Source organism: Macadamia integrifolia, chromosome 8 (genome assembly GCF_013358625.1).
Source record: "Macadamia integrifolia cultivar HAES 741 chromosome 8, SCU_Mint_v3, whole genome shotgun sequence".
In the NCBI taxonomy this organism is placed as follows: domain Eukaryota; kingdom Viridiplantae; phylum Streptophyta; class Magnoliopsida; order Proteales; family Proteaceae; genus Macadamia; species Macadamia integrifolia.
Window position 1 is genome coordinate 29,169,585 of NC_056564.1, and position 15,701 is coordinate 29,185,285.

The following is a 15,701-nucleotide window of genomic DNA, read 5'->3' on the forward strand; positions in this document are numbered from 1 at the left end:
AAAGCAGGAAATCTTCAATAAATTCTCTAAAAAAAACAATCATGAGATTCGAACTTGAGACCTCTTGGTGAGCAAGGGACACCATAGCTCACCAACTACACTAGGTAGTTGTTGTTACCAAAAACGAATCTTCAATCAATTAAGGATGTGGTCCATCGATCCTTGTTGGTATTTGGAGTATTCCTTGTACCTTTGGGACAATTACAAACGGGCTGGTTCTGCATCTCGGTTCAGTTCTGATCCATTATTCTTTTTCTGGCCCGAAAAGAATAATTATTTGTACGGGTGACCAAACGAATGTGTACTTTTAATTGAACACGTCCATCTTTCTCAGAATTTCGCCCTCTTCGCAACCATGAAAAGAAATAGGACATCTTTACGTGTAAAATTGAAGATATAGTGCCCAATAATCCTTAAGGCCTTGAAAATACAAAACCTGTAAAAAGAGAATAAAACCCAAGGTAGCTCCATTCTAAATATGTAAAATGCATGTTTTACTACCCTAGATTTCACACATAAATGTGTTCATCACCTGCCCATCCTTATACCATGCCTGCCCTCCCGTGCATTTATTCTGGTCATGCCCCATGCATTTTGACCCAACCTTGTGTGTCGCCATCGACGGCTGGGATTTGTGTTCCACTGGCCCAACGGGTGAAGAAATTTCCTTTCCACCCATTTTCACATATGCACTACTCCACTGGCATACCCTACGCCATAACCTCCTATCATTCCAAAAACCCATTTTTTGCCCCCATTGGCTTAAGAAATTCTCTCCTCCCGTTTGTCCAAAAACCCACATTTTACCCCATTGGCTAAAATTTCTCTCCTCCCATAGTCCAAAAATCCCCTTTGTCTATTGGTTAAAAAACCCTTTTTACCCAATTTAGTCTAAAAAAACCCCTTTTGTCCATTGGTTAAAAAGATCTCTTCACCCACTTTAGTCCAAAATCCTCTTTTGTCCAGTGGTTAAAAGAATTCTCTCTGCTCCCCTTAGGCCCAAAAATACTATAAATACCCCCTCCTTTGGATTGGAGCACACCAAAAATCACAACCCCACTTAGGAAGTGAAGCCCTACCCTCTCTGCTCCTCTCCTCCCCCTTTGAGTTTCTTCGGGTCTTTGGAGTGATCTTCGTCAAGATCTAAAATTTTGTTCAGACCTTCAAAGTGTTCTTCGGGATCTTAAAGATCTTCAATCCAAGTTTGTAGTTCAATCCATTTTTTTTCCAAAAATAGCATGTTTTTGAGTGTTCTTGATCTTTACCGAAAGTAGAAATCCCTACCCCTTGAGGTTTTTCGGGTCTACGAAGAGAACTTTGTCAAGATCCAGAGTTTTGCTCAGATCTTTAAAGTGTTCTTTGGTGCTTTGAGGATCTTCAATCTAATTTTAGGTTAATCCATTTTTTCCAGAAATAGCCATTCCCAACCGAAGCTTTATCCGAGTGCCCTTGAAATCTTTTCAAAAATAACCATTCCTAGTTAAAGCTCTATCCGAGTGCTCTTGGAATCTTTTCAGAAATAGCCATTCCCAGAGGAAGCTCTGTCAGAGTGCCAACTCAGCCTAACCCTCCCCTAGCCCATCCCTAGTGAAAGCTCTGTTGGAGTGCCACCTCAGCTTAGCCCTCCCATAGCCTATCCCCAGTGAAGCTCTGTCAGAGTGCCACCTCATTTCAAGCCCAAAAATAGCCTTCCCTAGCTAAAGCTTTGTCCGAATCCAAATCTAGAAATAGCCTTCCCTAGCCAAAGCTCTGTCCGAATCCAAATCCAAAAGTAACCATTCCTAGCCAAAACTCTGCCCAAATATCATCACAGTTAAAATATCTCGAGAAAGGAAGTTGGAGGTTAAGACCATCTTCCCCTAAGCTAGGAGAATCCGAAAGACAATCCCAGACGGTACTAATCAGGGGCCCACCCCTCTTGACCCGAAACAAGGGTTAAGTTTAGGTACAGTTTCTCACTGAATTGTCATCATGTAAGACTTTATATAGACTTTGTTATAATGTACATAGTCATTTAAATTCAGTCAATGTATATATGTGTGATAACTTAGCCATGAATGTGGAATAGTAATAATTATGGAAAATATTCGATCTTAAGCATATAGTAGGAAGACCGGTTGAACCAGCTAGATTGGGTGCCTAACACCTTCTCAATTCTGTAACCTGACATTTACCCTAAATCTCTGGACCAGACCAACTGTCGGGCCCTTTCTCTGAAATTGGGCCCACCGCCGGGTCCTAGGCCCATAATTCTAGGTGGTGACTCCAAACCCTTTTGCATGATCTCGATCCTTGCCATCACCAGACCCCCGTTTAGAATGAGGAACTTACACTCTTATAAAATAGGCCTCCATATATCTCCAAGCGGTGATACGGTGGTACGGGGACTGCAAGAGAAGCACTCAAGAGAAACCCCTCCCTCATGAAAAGAGAAGAGAGAGGAGAGAAGACGGAATGGTGACTCATGAAGTCATCGATCTCCGGCTGCTACCCTCACAGTGGTGACTCAACTGGGGATAAATGTCAAGCTTTTGATACTAGATGCTAGCTTTAAATGCAAGAACATTTTCCACCGCATTTGTTTGAAAATGTGTTTGGGCTAACCCTATGTTTGTAATTATATTTGCTAACTGCATCATGCATCGTGCTCGAAGTGAAATCATTTGGCGAGGGACTTCCTATCATGCCCACATCCTCGGGGAGGTCAGTGCATGTCATTGAGAGTACTCTGAGAGCAAATGATACCCGCTTCCTATATAAGGGTGTGGTGTATTATTAAATGACGAGAATGGTCATAACTGTGTCAACACCTAGGGGAGGTCCATGCACTTTATGACATTCTAAGATTGGATAATGATATTCACACATTACACTTTTGCGCACAATCACTAACGGTTCCACCACCCTATGGTCAGTTGCTTAACCTCATGTGTAGTCATGAGTAATAGGCACGGAAGTCACCCCTTTGATCTCGTACCTACGGGTATATCAAAAGGATCACGTACCTTGTGTATATAGATCCTATCAAGGAAGCATTGTTGGTCCTATTGCATCCACTACATACTCAGCATCATGTAGAAAATAGATGAAGAAGTTAGGAGTGCCACAAGCTAACTGTAGAACTTGTTTGCGGTCATGAAAAAGAATTTTTCCACATTATATTCCCATCATAAAGAATTTCTTTCCTAAGTGGGTTTCAAATAGAAGGTGTCCCTCCTAAAAAAAATATCCAAATATGTGACTCAGGGGTAATCCTGTCAGAGTTACGTAAAGTCCCAAGAAGTCCTGAGAAAATCAGGAGGCAGGACAACTTGTGGAAAAAAGAGCAAGGAAAGCATGACTTTATTATGTGGAATGTCTTACGGGAATATTCTTGACAAGCCATTTGTATGAATCTCCTACTTATGACATTGAGTAGACTGGGGGCATAAAACCCTATCCACTCCCTATCATTAAGCGGACTAACTTTGGATGGATCAATGGTTGTTAATCTAGTGAATGTGTGAACAAGGGGCTAGGAATTTAATAATCCAAAAATAAGCCACTTTTGGTTCATGCACAATTCCACACCTCAAGTATTCTCTGCAGTCCCTCTGGACACGTTAGGGTAATCGATTGACTCACCTAAGTCCAGCATCACCTCTATTGTCTCCTCAAGATTGTCTACTACCAAGTGATTATAGCCCAGTTAGTGTGGATCCACCTGAATCTGAATCACCCGAACAGGCATAATTCTGATGATATATAGCACATCAAAATCAGACCAGTGGATCTCCCATGATCGTCACTAGAAAAACCCATAACCGCACTGCACTCGCTGGCTAGCAGGCCAGCCCGCATGTATGCTTGCTGCCCACGCCTGTTGCCCATGGCCATAGCCCATGGCAGTGGCACATGGTTGCTGCCTATGGACTGCAACACATGCTACCCACCCCAAGCCTGCACCAACCATGCACCACCCCTATCTATAGACCTACGCCCCCGCCCACTAACCATGCGCCCCTTACTGTAGGCAGAGGCTTATGCCCGCTTGTGCCCCTGTTGGCACATGCCTACACCCATATACTAATGCCTGTGTGCTGGCCAGTAGCCAACCCACACACATGCGTGGGCATGCTGGTCAGCAGGCCAGCCCACGCACATGTGTGCGCTAGCTACTGCCCATACATGCCTGTGCTTGCTGCCCATGCCTGTGCCCCTATGCCACACTGCCCGCACCTCCTCTATGCCCAATTTGTGCCCACCTATGTGCCCAGCTCACACCCACATGCCACTACCCAGATGCCATGTGTCGCACACCCATGACATTGCCATATTGCCTACGCTCCCATACTAACCATGCCCCATGCACTTTGGCCTAGTCTTGTGCGCCACCGTCAATAGTCGGGATTGATATTCCCCTGACCTGATGAGTGAAGAAATTCCCTCTTCACCCACTTAAGACCAAGAAACCCCTCTTTTACAAAGGATTCTCTCTCCCAAAAACCCCTTTTTACCCATTGTATAAAAGCCCGTTTCACCCATTTTAGTCCAAAAACCCCTTTTGTCCATTGGATAGATGCTTGCTTCACCTACTTGAGGCAAAAAACCCTCTTTTGTCCATTGGATAAAGATGTTTCCTCTTTCCCATTGGCCAAAAAAACCTATAAATAGCCCCCTCCTTTCGATTTTACACACCAAAATCCCACCTCACTCCATTGTAGTGAAACTTTCCTTCCCTCACCCTCTTGATTTTCTTTGGGTATTTGGAGCGATCTTCATCAAGATCCGAAATCTTGTTCGGATCTTCAAAGTGTTCTTTAGGACTTTAAAGATCTTCTATCCAAGTTCTTAGTTCAATCAAGTTTTTTTCCAAAAATAGTGTGTTCTTCAACCCCCTCCTTTGAGTGCTCTTAAGTTTTACAAGAAATAGAAAACCCCCCCTTTGAGGCTTTCGGGTCTACGAATCTGTTTAGATCTTCAAAGTGTTCTTTGGGACTTTGGAGATCTTCAATCCATTTTTAGGTCAATCTGTTTCTTTCCAAAAATAACAATCCTAATGGAAGCCTTGTCCGAGTGCCCCTGGAATCTTTTCAGAGGTAGCCATTCCCAGCGGAAGCTCTGCCAAAGTGCCACCATAGCCTAGCCCTCCTCTAGCCTATCCCCAGCGAAAGCTCTGCCGGAGTGCCACCTCATTCAAGTCCTCCCCTAGCCTATCCATAGTGAAAGCTCTACCGGAGTACCACCTCACCCTAAGCCCGAAAATAGCCTCCCCTAGCCGAAGCTCTATCTAAATCCAAATCCAGAAATAGCCTTCCCTAGTCGAAGCTCTGTCCAAATCCAAATCCAAAAGTAACTGTTCCTAGCTAGAACTCTGTCCGCATACCATCACAGTCAATATCTCTCAAAAAGGAAGTTGTCGGTCAAGACCATCTTCCCCTGAGCCAGGAGAATCCAAAAGATAGTCTGAGCCGGTACTAATCAGGGGCCCACCCCTCTTGACCCGAAACAAGGGATAAGATCAGGTATATTTTCTCAACCAAATTGTCATGATGTAAACCTTATATAGACCTTGTTTTAGTGTATATAGTAGTTTAAATTCAGTCAACGTATATATGTGATAACTTAGCCATACATACGGAATAGGAATAATCGGGGAAAATGTTCTTTCTTAAGCATCTAGTAGGAAGATCGGTTAAACTAGAAATATTGGGTGCCTAATTCCTTCCCAACTCTATAACCTAACACTTACCCTAAATCTCTAGACCAGACCAATTATCGGGCCCTTTTCTCCAGAATTGGGCCACCCCCATCTCCTAAGCCCATAATCCTAGGTGGTGACACCAAATCCCCATTTGTATGATCTCGATCCCCGTATTGGACAATCATCAAACCCTCATCTCAAATAATGGATTTTACACTCTTGTGAAATAGGCCTCCACTTATCTTTGAGCGGTGATATGACAGTGTGGGGCCCGCAAGCAAAGCACACACGACACGAGCCCCTCCCCTCATATGAAAGAGAAAGAGAGAGGAGAAAGGACGGGATGCAAGTCTTTTTGCCCCCAAGGGAAGAGAGACATCTTAGTCCATCTCCGGCCGCTACCCTCACAAGTGGTTTTGAATTAGATACAACTTGTGCAGCCATTGCCAAAGAAGTTCTAAAAGAGGAAATCCTGGCTAACTATGAAGCCATCTGGAGTCCGCCAGTGAATTAGATGATGAAGAATATGTAATATTTTCATGGCATGGGGCTAGGAAAATATCATCAAGGAGTTCCAAAACAGCCTAGTTTGGCAGTGAACAAAGGAAAGAATGGTCTTAGGTACACTCCTCTGACCACCAAGGGGCAAAAAGTGCTAAGGATGACTAGGAAGATCTCCATTTCTTACTACCCTACTCTCAATGGGTACTTTGTAAAAGAAAGAGAGGATTTTCCTTTCTGCGATAATGTGGAGCCATGGTTTGATGAAACCACGGCAAAGATGCAACCAAGGTTTTAAGTATATTTCCCAGACGAGTTCGACTGGGTGACTCATGAAGTGGAACAATAGAAAATGCTAGTCAAAGAAAGTGATCAAGACAATTACATCACCGGGGTAGCAGAAATTACACTAATTGAAGATGGGTTCTCCTTTAGCAACCCACGATAATGATCAGGTCAAAAGAATTGCCAAGTCCCCGAGTACTCCTGAAGAGAGAATAGAAAAAGAAGATAGGGCTCACTAAGAGTCTACAGCTTCCCATTGATTTAAAAAGCTATATTTTCTCTCTCCTACAAGAACCAAGAACCTGAGATCTACATGAGCTCAAGCCTCGTCCTTTCAAAGGAAGAAGTTCATATGCAAAGCAAAGGAGAGCACAAAGAATGATGGTTTGCATGTATTGTGCCCGAATCAACTACAACGGGAAGGTCCGTGAAGGTGGTCAAAGATGTGACTAAGGCACAAGGATGGCATCCCTCAACAGGCTGGAAAAGATGGACTTTATAGAAAGAGGATTGTGCAGTCTCCACCATTTATCACCTCTCATAAAATTTGGCTTTCGAGAACACGAGGTCGATCAGCTCGTATTTGTAAAGAAGCAGGCACCTATCATTGTGCCGTTGAAGAAGTAGCAGCAACTTTCTCATAAGGAGAAGAAGGCCCTTTGCCACACCTTCTCATCCACCAAGCCACCGAACCGCTCCTGAACTGGAAAAGCATTGGAGAATACTTTAAGTTTCCACATGCGATTGAGTCAACCAACCTAAATACCCCTGGCAAAAGCATCAAACCAGTTATCAAATCTATTGTTGAGTTTGGTGTTTATGATTTCATGTTAGCCTCCCCTCTTGAGGAGAGTCCAAAGTCCTTGTATGTAGAGTCTGTTACTCCTTCTTTCATGACTAAAATTTTTGATTCCGAGTATGACTTACCTCCTTTTTTTGATGATCTTAATAAATATCAAGAATTAATAAAATAATACAAACCAAAGAAAGCCCAACCCATCTGTGAGGATACTCAGGTTATTAATCTAGGAACCGACCAATGCCTTCGAGAGGTAAAAATTGGTACCACCCTAGATAACGAAGAAGCAGAATAGATGATTAGCCTTCTGAAAGAGTTTCTTGAAGTCTACTTGATCTTATGAGGATATGCTTGGTATAGACCCTAACATTGTGCAACAACGATTGTCGACCTACCCTGGAGCAAAACCAGTGAAGTAGAAGCTCCGAAGAATGCATCCAGAATGAAGTGAGAAGACCAGGGAAGAAGTTGTGAAGCAATGGAATGTGGGGTTTCTACAAGTAGTGAAGTACCCCCAATGTAGTACCAGTGCCAAAGAATGATGGCAAGGTACAAATGTGTATAGACTTCCGAGATCTTAATAAGGGAAGCCCTAAAGATGAGTTCCCATTACCTCATATTGATGTATTGGTGGACAACACGGTAGGGCCTGCCTTTTATCATTTATGGATGGATTCTCGAGATACAACCAAGTGAGCATGCACCTAGAGGATCGAGAGAAGACAACCTTCACCACTCCATGGGGAACCTATTATTATAAAGTGATGCCTTTTGGATTGAAGAATGTCGGGGCAACTTATCAGAGAGCAGTTATGGCTATATTGTATGACATGATGAACAAAGACATGGAAGTCTATGTGGATGACATGATAGCAAAGTCAAAAGACCGACAGGGGCATATTCCTGTGCTAAGGTGATTCTTTGAAAGAATCAAGAAGTAGCAGTTAAATTTGAATCCTCAGAAGTGTGTATTTGGGGTAATAGTAGGAAAGTTGTTAAGTTTCTTAGTGAGTGAAAGAGGCATTGAGGCCAACCCTATCAAGATCAAGGCAATTCAGGAAATGCCTACACCCTAGACTGAGAAGTAAATACGAGGATTTTTGGGTTACATCCAGTATATTAGCAGATTCATAGCTCAGTTGACTACCATCTGTGAGCCAATTTTTAAGCTGCTGAAGAAGGATCAGCCCACAGAATGGAATGATCAATGCCAACAAGCTTTTGACAAAATCAAAGGATACCTCATGAACCCACCAGTATTGGCACCACCGGTGGAAGGTGAACCACTTCTCTTGTACTTATCCATGGGAGAATATTCCATGAGCTCTTTGCTAGCATAGAAAGAGACGAAAGAAGGGGCAGAGCATGCCATATACTACCTTAGTAATAAGTTCCTGGAATATGAGACATGGTACATATCTTTGGAAAGAACTTGTGCTACATTGATTTGGGCAATGAAAAGGTTGCGACACTACATGGTTTCCTATCTGGTGCACTTGATCTCAAGGATGGATCCTATCAAATACCTATTTGAGAAACCAGCCCTAACAAGATGGATGGTCTGTTGGTTGCTTTTGCTATCAAAGTTTGACATCACCTATGTTACTCAAAAATCTATCAAGGGGCTGGCCATAGCCGATCATTTGGCTGCCCACCCCATAGAAGATGGAAGATCCTTGGATGATGCCTTTCTTGATGAAGGAATCACAACAATAGAGAAAGAAGACACAATTAATGAATGACAATTATTCTTTGATAGAGTAGCCAATCAGAAGGGATGTGGTGCGGGAATATTGTTTTTAACTCCTGACAGTCTTTATTTGCCTTCATCATTTTGCTTCAATTTCCCGTATATCAACAATATTCCCAAATATGAAGCTTGTGCTTTGGGGATCGAAACTGCTTTGACTATTGGAGTGAAAAAGATTAAGGTTTATAGTGATTCATCCATCGCAAGGAAAATGGAAGATCAAAGATGAAAAGTTGAAGCCATATCAAGAACATCTGGAAGAAGTGGTTGAACACTTTGAGAATATCTCGTTTGAATACTTTAGGAGAGATAACAACAGGTTTGCTGATGCCTTTGCAACCTTGGCTTCCATGGTAGAATGTACCCCTATGGCTAGGGTTCGACCATTCTTGGTGGAACAAATAAGCAGGCCTATTTATCAGAATTCGATGAACTCTCTCACTATGGATGGTCGGTCTTGGTTCACTCACATAGTAGATTTCATCAGGGAAAGAAAATACCCAGTTGAAGCAACTGACAGAGAGAAGAAATTTCTAAGGAGATATGCCACCCAATTTATCCTTTAGGAAGATTTGTTGTACAAAAGATCCTATAACGGAACACAATTGTTGTGTGTGGATGAGGAGCAAGTGGTAATTATCGTGGAGGAAATTCATCAAGGTCTTTGTGGACCCCACATAAATGCTAAGATGTTATTTAAGAAGATACTTAGGCTGGGATATTACTGAAACATAATAGAAGCAGATTGTGTGGACTATGTCAAGAAATGCCACAAGTGTCAGATATTTGCTAACATTATATATATCCCACCAATAGAGTTGCATTCACTCAGTTCACCTTATCTCTTCTCCACTTAGGGCATCAATATTATTGGAAAGATTGGCTCCAAAGCATCCAATGGTCACGAGTTCATCTTGGTAGCCATTGATTATTTCACCAAGTGGGTAGAAGCTCAATCCTATGTGGTCCTCACGTCTACTAAGATAGCCAAATTCATCTAAGAAAATATCATTTCCCGATATGGAGTACCTCAAGAATTGATATCAGATTAGGGATCCCATTTCTGGGGCAAGACCGATAAAAGCTGCACAAAGTTTAATATCATAAGGCATCACTCTACCACTTACAAGCCGTAGACCAATGGGGCAGTAGAAGTATCTAACAAAAACATCAAAGTCATCCTACAAAACATGGCAAAAACACATAAGGATTGGGCTGATAAGTTACCCTTTACCTTATAGGCATATCGGACTTCTGTATGATCCTCGACAAGGGCAACCCCAAGCTATTTGGTATGTGGGGTTGAGGCGGTTCTACCCATAAAAATCCTAGTACCATCCCTAAGGGTGCTTCTTGATAGTCGGCTACCTGAAAAAGAGTGGGTGAAGGCCAAACATGATGAGCTCAAATTTCTCGATGAAAGGCGCATGAAAGCTACGGATAATTTGAAGAAATATCAATTGAGAATGGCTAGGGCCTTTAACAAAAATGTAAAGCCCTGCCATATAAAGGAAGGTGAACTTGTTCTTCGAGAAAAAAGAGCCCCAATTTATGACCCACGAGGGAAATTTCGGCCCAACTGGAGTGGCCATTTCACTATCAAAGAGATTTTACTAGGAAAAGTTGTGAAATTCATAGGCCACAACGGTGAAGAAATACCTAGACTGATCAACATAGATCAACTCAAGAAATATTATGTCTAAAAGGGTGAACCACCTGAACTACGTCAGACTTGATTCTTTTCGAGGGATATGTGGGAAACTTGACATGTGCAAGTGTAGTCTCAACCAACTAAAGGCAATAAATTGGTTCTTCGATTAATAATCAAAGTATCTTAAAAGATTATCATAGTTTCCATCTCCTAAGAATCGCCATTTGGCATACAAGGCCATTAGGTATTTGTCATTCCCCTATAGTCCATCAATTCTTATCCAAGATTCCACCCCTTGAAAGAAGTTTGCCACCTGACACCAGTTTATTAGTTTATTCCCCATCCTTGATCCGTAAAAAAAAAAAAAAAAAGAAGAAGAGCTCGATGCAACAGTGGTAAAGGCTTGTTTGAGTCATTAGCTAATGAGTAATGCTTTGATAAATCATCATATCTCTTTTGTTTGTGATGGTTTCAGGAAAAGTCATGAGCTCGTTAAGACATTGAGGAAATGGATCTTGGACATAAACATGAGGGTGCTAGGATTGCTGGAGTCCATGAACGTGTCATTTCTCAGTCATATTGGGTGTGTGAAATTACATCACCAATTACTCCAACAGGTGCCTCAACACTGGGATACCAATCTGCATGTATTTCATTTGGGATTAGTAGAGATTTTCCCAACTCTTGAAGAATTTTGAGTTTGTATGTTATCTCCACCCAAAGGCAGGTTATTCCAACCATCTTTGGAGAAAGATTTTTCAAAGGAAATTCAAGACCTCTTCGGATGGAAAGAAGAGGAAGTGAAGTAATTCGTTAAGTATGGGAAGATTGATATTCTAAAGGTGGCCCAGATCTTTGTCTAATATCTACCAATGGGAGGAATCCATCAACAGAGATGACAGGATGCTTATTTACTTTCTATGGTAGCTCACTATGTTCTTTGAACTCCTAGGTGTGGTACATCTCCCGTTCTAGTTGAGGTGGTAAAACAGTTGAAGAAAGGATGTGACATCATCCCTACGGTTCTTGCAAAAACATTCAAGGGATTCGATGACATGAGCTATGGTCATAAATTTAGACTATATCATTATCAAGGGAGTCCTACTATTTTTCATATTTGGCTCCTTGAAAAGTTGAAGTTAACTAAGTCATTAAAAGGAGGCCCACTCGAAGCTCTTTGCTACCAGGATAAGAGGGAAGTTCTGAAATTCAACCTCATCACTAACTTGGAAAGGTACCTGCAAGAAAGGACTACGCAAGATATCATGTGGAGGTTCCCAAGGAGGCCACAAGAAGATTTTCTGATGAAGACCCCTGGCTACAGTTACGTCAGGTTGATGGGATTGACTCACATATCCTTTTATTTGCCTACGTACATCAGTCAATAATATGGGCTCGAGGTGATGGACCCAGAGAAGTTGGTGAACTTTCACCCACCTCAAAAGTTGTCTCCCCAACTTGTTACCTACCTATCTTGTCTATGATAGGAAAATTGTTCCCCTTTCCGTGTAATTCACTTAGTAATAGAATGAGGAAGTATTTGTATTTTTGTGTTATCCCGATTGTTCTAATTACGACTTGAGTTATGGAATTGATTATGCCTAAGCATTGTAAACCACAAACAAAAACAAAAAGAAAAGTTTCTCTTTGTGCCAAAGATAGATTTCCACTCATAAGATGCCAAAATAAAATGGTGTGTGTGTGTGTGTGTGTTTACACTTGTAGGAACTACAGGAACAGGTCCCTAAGGAGTAAAGTCATCATCTGAGCCATACTTTGAGTCACCCCCATGGAGTACCGGGGAACCCGCAGATGCTAGTCCAGTCTGCTCCAGCCTCTGTCATATCCTGAATCAGTGCATTTTGCTATGCAATTTCTTGCTCGTAGGAACTGACTTAGCTCTCCAAAGCAACAATCCTTCCATCCTAAGGAATATAAGAAATGATTAAGAAGAAGAATAATGAAAGAAGAAGGGGAAAAAAAAAAGAGAAAACGTAGAAAATACCTTGGCGACTATCACCTCACATAAGCCATAATACATCCTCCTGATCTCAGAATAGATCTCCGGAGACACCTAAAAAAGAGCATATCAGCCGAAGGGAGTCAAAAGTCAATTGAAGCATGATCAGATACTCACATAGTCATAAGGAATGGGTAGTCCAAGGGAAGCATCTACATATGTGCTTCGCTCCACAAGATGAGGGAGGCTAGGGTTGGTCGCGTTGGGATAGCACCAAGCAGGAAAGCCACGGAAGGGGATGTTGGCTACTCTGAAGACCCACTAGCACTAGTAGAGGTTCCAACTTGTGAAGGATCAACAACACTGACGTGCGACTGAACAGTAGAAGGGTCTACGTGTCATGTTCTCCCCTGAAAGAACATCAGTCAAGACTGAAACAAAAGGAAGTTGAAGCGTGAAGGAAATACTTAAAAAAGGGCAACATACCATTGGACCATCAGGACCAAGAGAGGTGCATAGTGTCTCTGCCTCCTAGTCGAGAAATGATTCATCCCATACTCCATCTGCCAAACTCTCAATCTCATCCACAGGGATGATCTCTGGGCAATGCATGGTAGGTGGAGGAAGGTAGGGAGAGACATGACATGACATCAGACCACTGGGGTATGACTCTCTCTCCCAAGTACCAGACATGGCCCCATATGCCTCAGAACAAGACCTAGTTCTCAGATAAGTATCTAACCAAGACAACTTCATCAGAGTCTAGAAATATGAGAGAGTGGAACGGCCTCCAAGTGACCTGCAAATCCAAGGAAAAGTAAGTACAACACAAGACAAAAGGAATTTTAGTGTCAAATGTGGCATACCTCAGTGAGACCGTTCAAAAGAGAACGAGCAATGGTCCCCGGAGGATGGCGCCGACCCCTAAGCACTTGATTGTCTCCCCACCTTGTAGCTATAGGGAAGGAAAATGCCTGAGGATCCCTCAGTTTGGGAGTTGTAATTTCTAGGTGCTCAAAGCACCAAGGCTGTTTAAAAGGATCAAAGTAAGGAACTGCAATCCAAATGAATGAAAGAAAATAGGTACAAGGATAAAAATTACCTGAAGGATGTAGCCCGCTCCCTTGAGACCTCGGTCTCCATATGACAATAGGTATAAGGTTCACAAGAGCTATGCATAGGCGGCCTCCCAGTCCCTAGAATCTACTGCCTAAAGATCCCTGAAGAAGAACACCAAGTGAATGTCTACTCCTCCTCGGAGGTCACTAAAAAGATATTGACCCACAGCAAACAACAAGAAAGAACGAGTCACCTGGGCCATGTTGCCAGGGTTTACCCACAAACTAGTTCTCCACCATCGTGCACTGATATCCCCAAGACGGATATGTGTTTGATCAACCGCAATGGTAATACTTGTCAGGTCCTCAAACTCCCTGGCTGTCAGAGTCTCGGGAAGGGTCATGGGTCTACTCCCAAATGGAACACTTGTTAAGGTGTAAAAGCACAGAGGCGTGATGATAATCTCGCCAACAGGAAGATAAAATGAGTGAGAGTGAGTACTTCGCCACCACCGCTCCATCAAGGCCCCTACCAGTGTCGGACTGAATTTTTGGGTCTCTAGAAAAGCTAATCATTTCAGGCAGGAGGAGTCAACCATCTCCTTCACTCTATGAGGAAGTATCCTATACCATGACCGAACCATGTTTAGGTGGCCATACAAGGCCAAGGTAGGTGGTTCCCTCCCTTCATGCTAATAGAAATAAAGAATATATATATATAAAAAAAATACAAAAAAAAAAAGATGATCAAAATAAAAGATGAATGAAATGTAAAGACTTACCCAAGAACCCCATGCCAAGTTGCAGATATAACTGAGTGTTGTGGAGAGTCTGTCTGGAGTGCCAATCGGCCCGACCCTCATCCCTTTGAGAAGAATTACTACAACCCTCCAGCTAGATTTCTCCACAAGTCTTTCTTTCTTTTTTCAGCCATATTTTTCAAAATCACAAAAAACCCCAAGAAGTTTTCCAATTTACACAAAAGCCCACAAGAATGCCAAATTCTCCAAATGACTCCTTCCTCAAGAACTTTGAAGATCTTCATAAGAAAGATGAAGAACTTCAAGGAAAACATAAAGATCTTCGAAAAAAATTTAAAGAAACTCGGAAAGATGCAAAATGGTTCAGATCGTTAAGAAGATTTCAAAAACCTAAACTCACTCACTCACTCACAAATTGTTCCCCACTCAAAAAAGTTAGAATGAGGAATAAACAAGGGGGGGGGGACCATTTTATGGGTAAAAAAATTTTGTTTTCCCAAAATATATACATATATATATATATTTAAGATTCCAAATCAAGGCTCAAAGTTCAAAATCCAAATTCAAGATTCTATTTCAAAGGACAAAATTTAAGATTCCAATTCAAAAGTCCAAAAGATTAAAAATCCAATGAAGAATCGAAGAATCAGAGAATCAAAGGTAAAAAAAAATCAAGAATCAATTAGTAAATGTCTTTTACAGAGTTGAAAGAGCAGTGAATTTCTTTCCTATAATTGATAGCATAGATAGCCCAACCCAGTTCGAAAGAACCCTCCTGGAAGACCAAACAGCCTAGCCCGGTTCTAAAGAACCCACCTGGAAGACTAGATAGCTCAGATTGGTTCGAAAGAACCTGCCTGGAAGACCAGATAGCCAGCCCAGTTCGAAAGAACCCACTTGGAGGCCAAATTCCCCGAACTGGCACATGTAAAGCCCAGCTAAGGAAAAATCAAAGATCAAAGTACTAACATCTTTTACAGGATTGAAAAAGCAATGCATTCCATTCTTACAATCGGAAGCTCAGGTAAGTCCTAAAACTCTAAAGTAGTTGAGAGACATTATCTGTTGCATTTTTCAACTCCATCCTTAATGAGCAAAATGACGGCAGTACATGCTCCGGGTGACAAAATATGGTCGTGCCCTATTTAGCATAGGCCTCGGCCAAAGAGGGGCATTCTGTAGACACTCAATTTTGTCACCCTCCTCCGGTTATGATGAAATGTGGATCTTGGACACGACTTCTGACTTTCAAT

The 15,701-nt window shown here is 42.1% G+C and overlaps 1 long non-coding RNA gene across 1 annotated transcript; it reads right to left on the minus strand.

Annotated features, from left to right (window-relative positions):
• Positions 1 to 12,326: 12,326 nt before the first annotated feature.
• On the minus strand, positions 12,327 to 13,554 carry LOC122085387. Its single transcript, XR_006142118.1, has 5 exons — positions 13,496 to 13,554; positions 13,116 to 13,428; positions 12,807 to 13,039; positions 12,675 to 12,743; positions 12,327 to 12,594 (listed from the first exon to the last, which is right to left on the minus strand). It is a non-coding gene; the product is annotated as an uncharacterized LOC122085387 (long non-coding RNA).
• Positions 13,555 to 15,701: the final 2,147 nt, after the last annotated feature.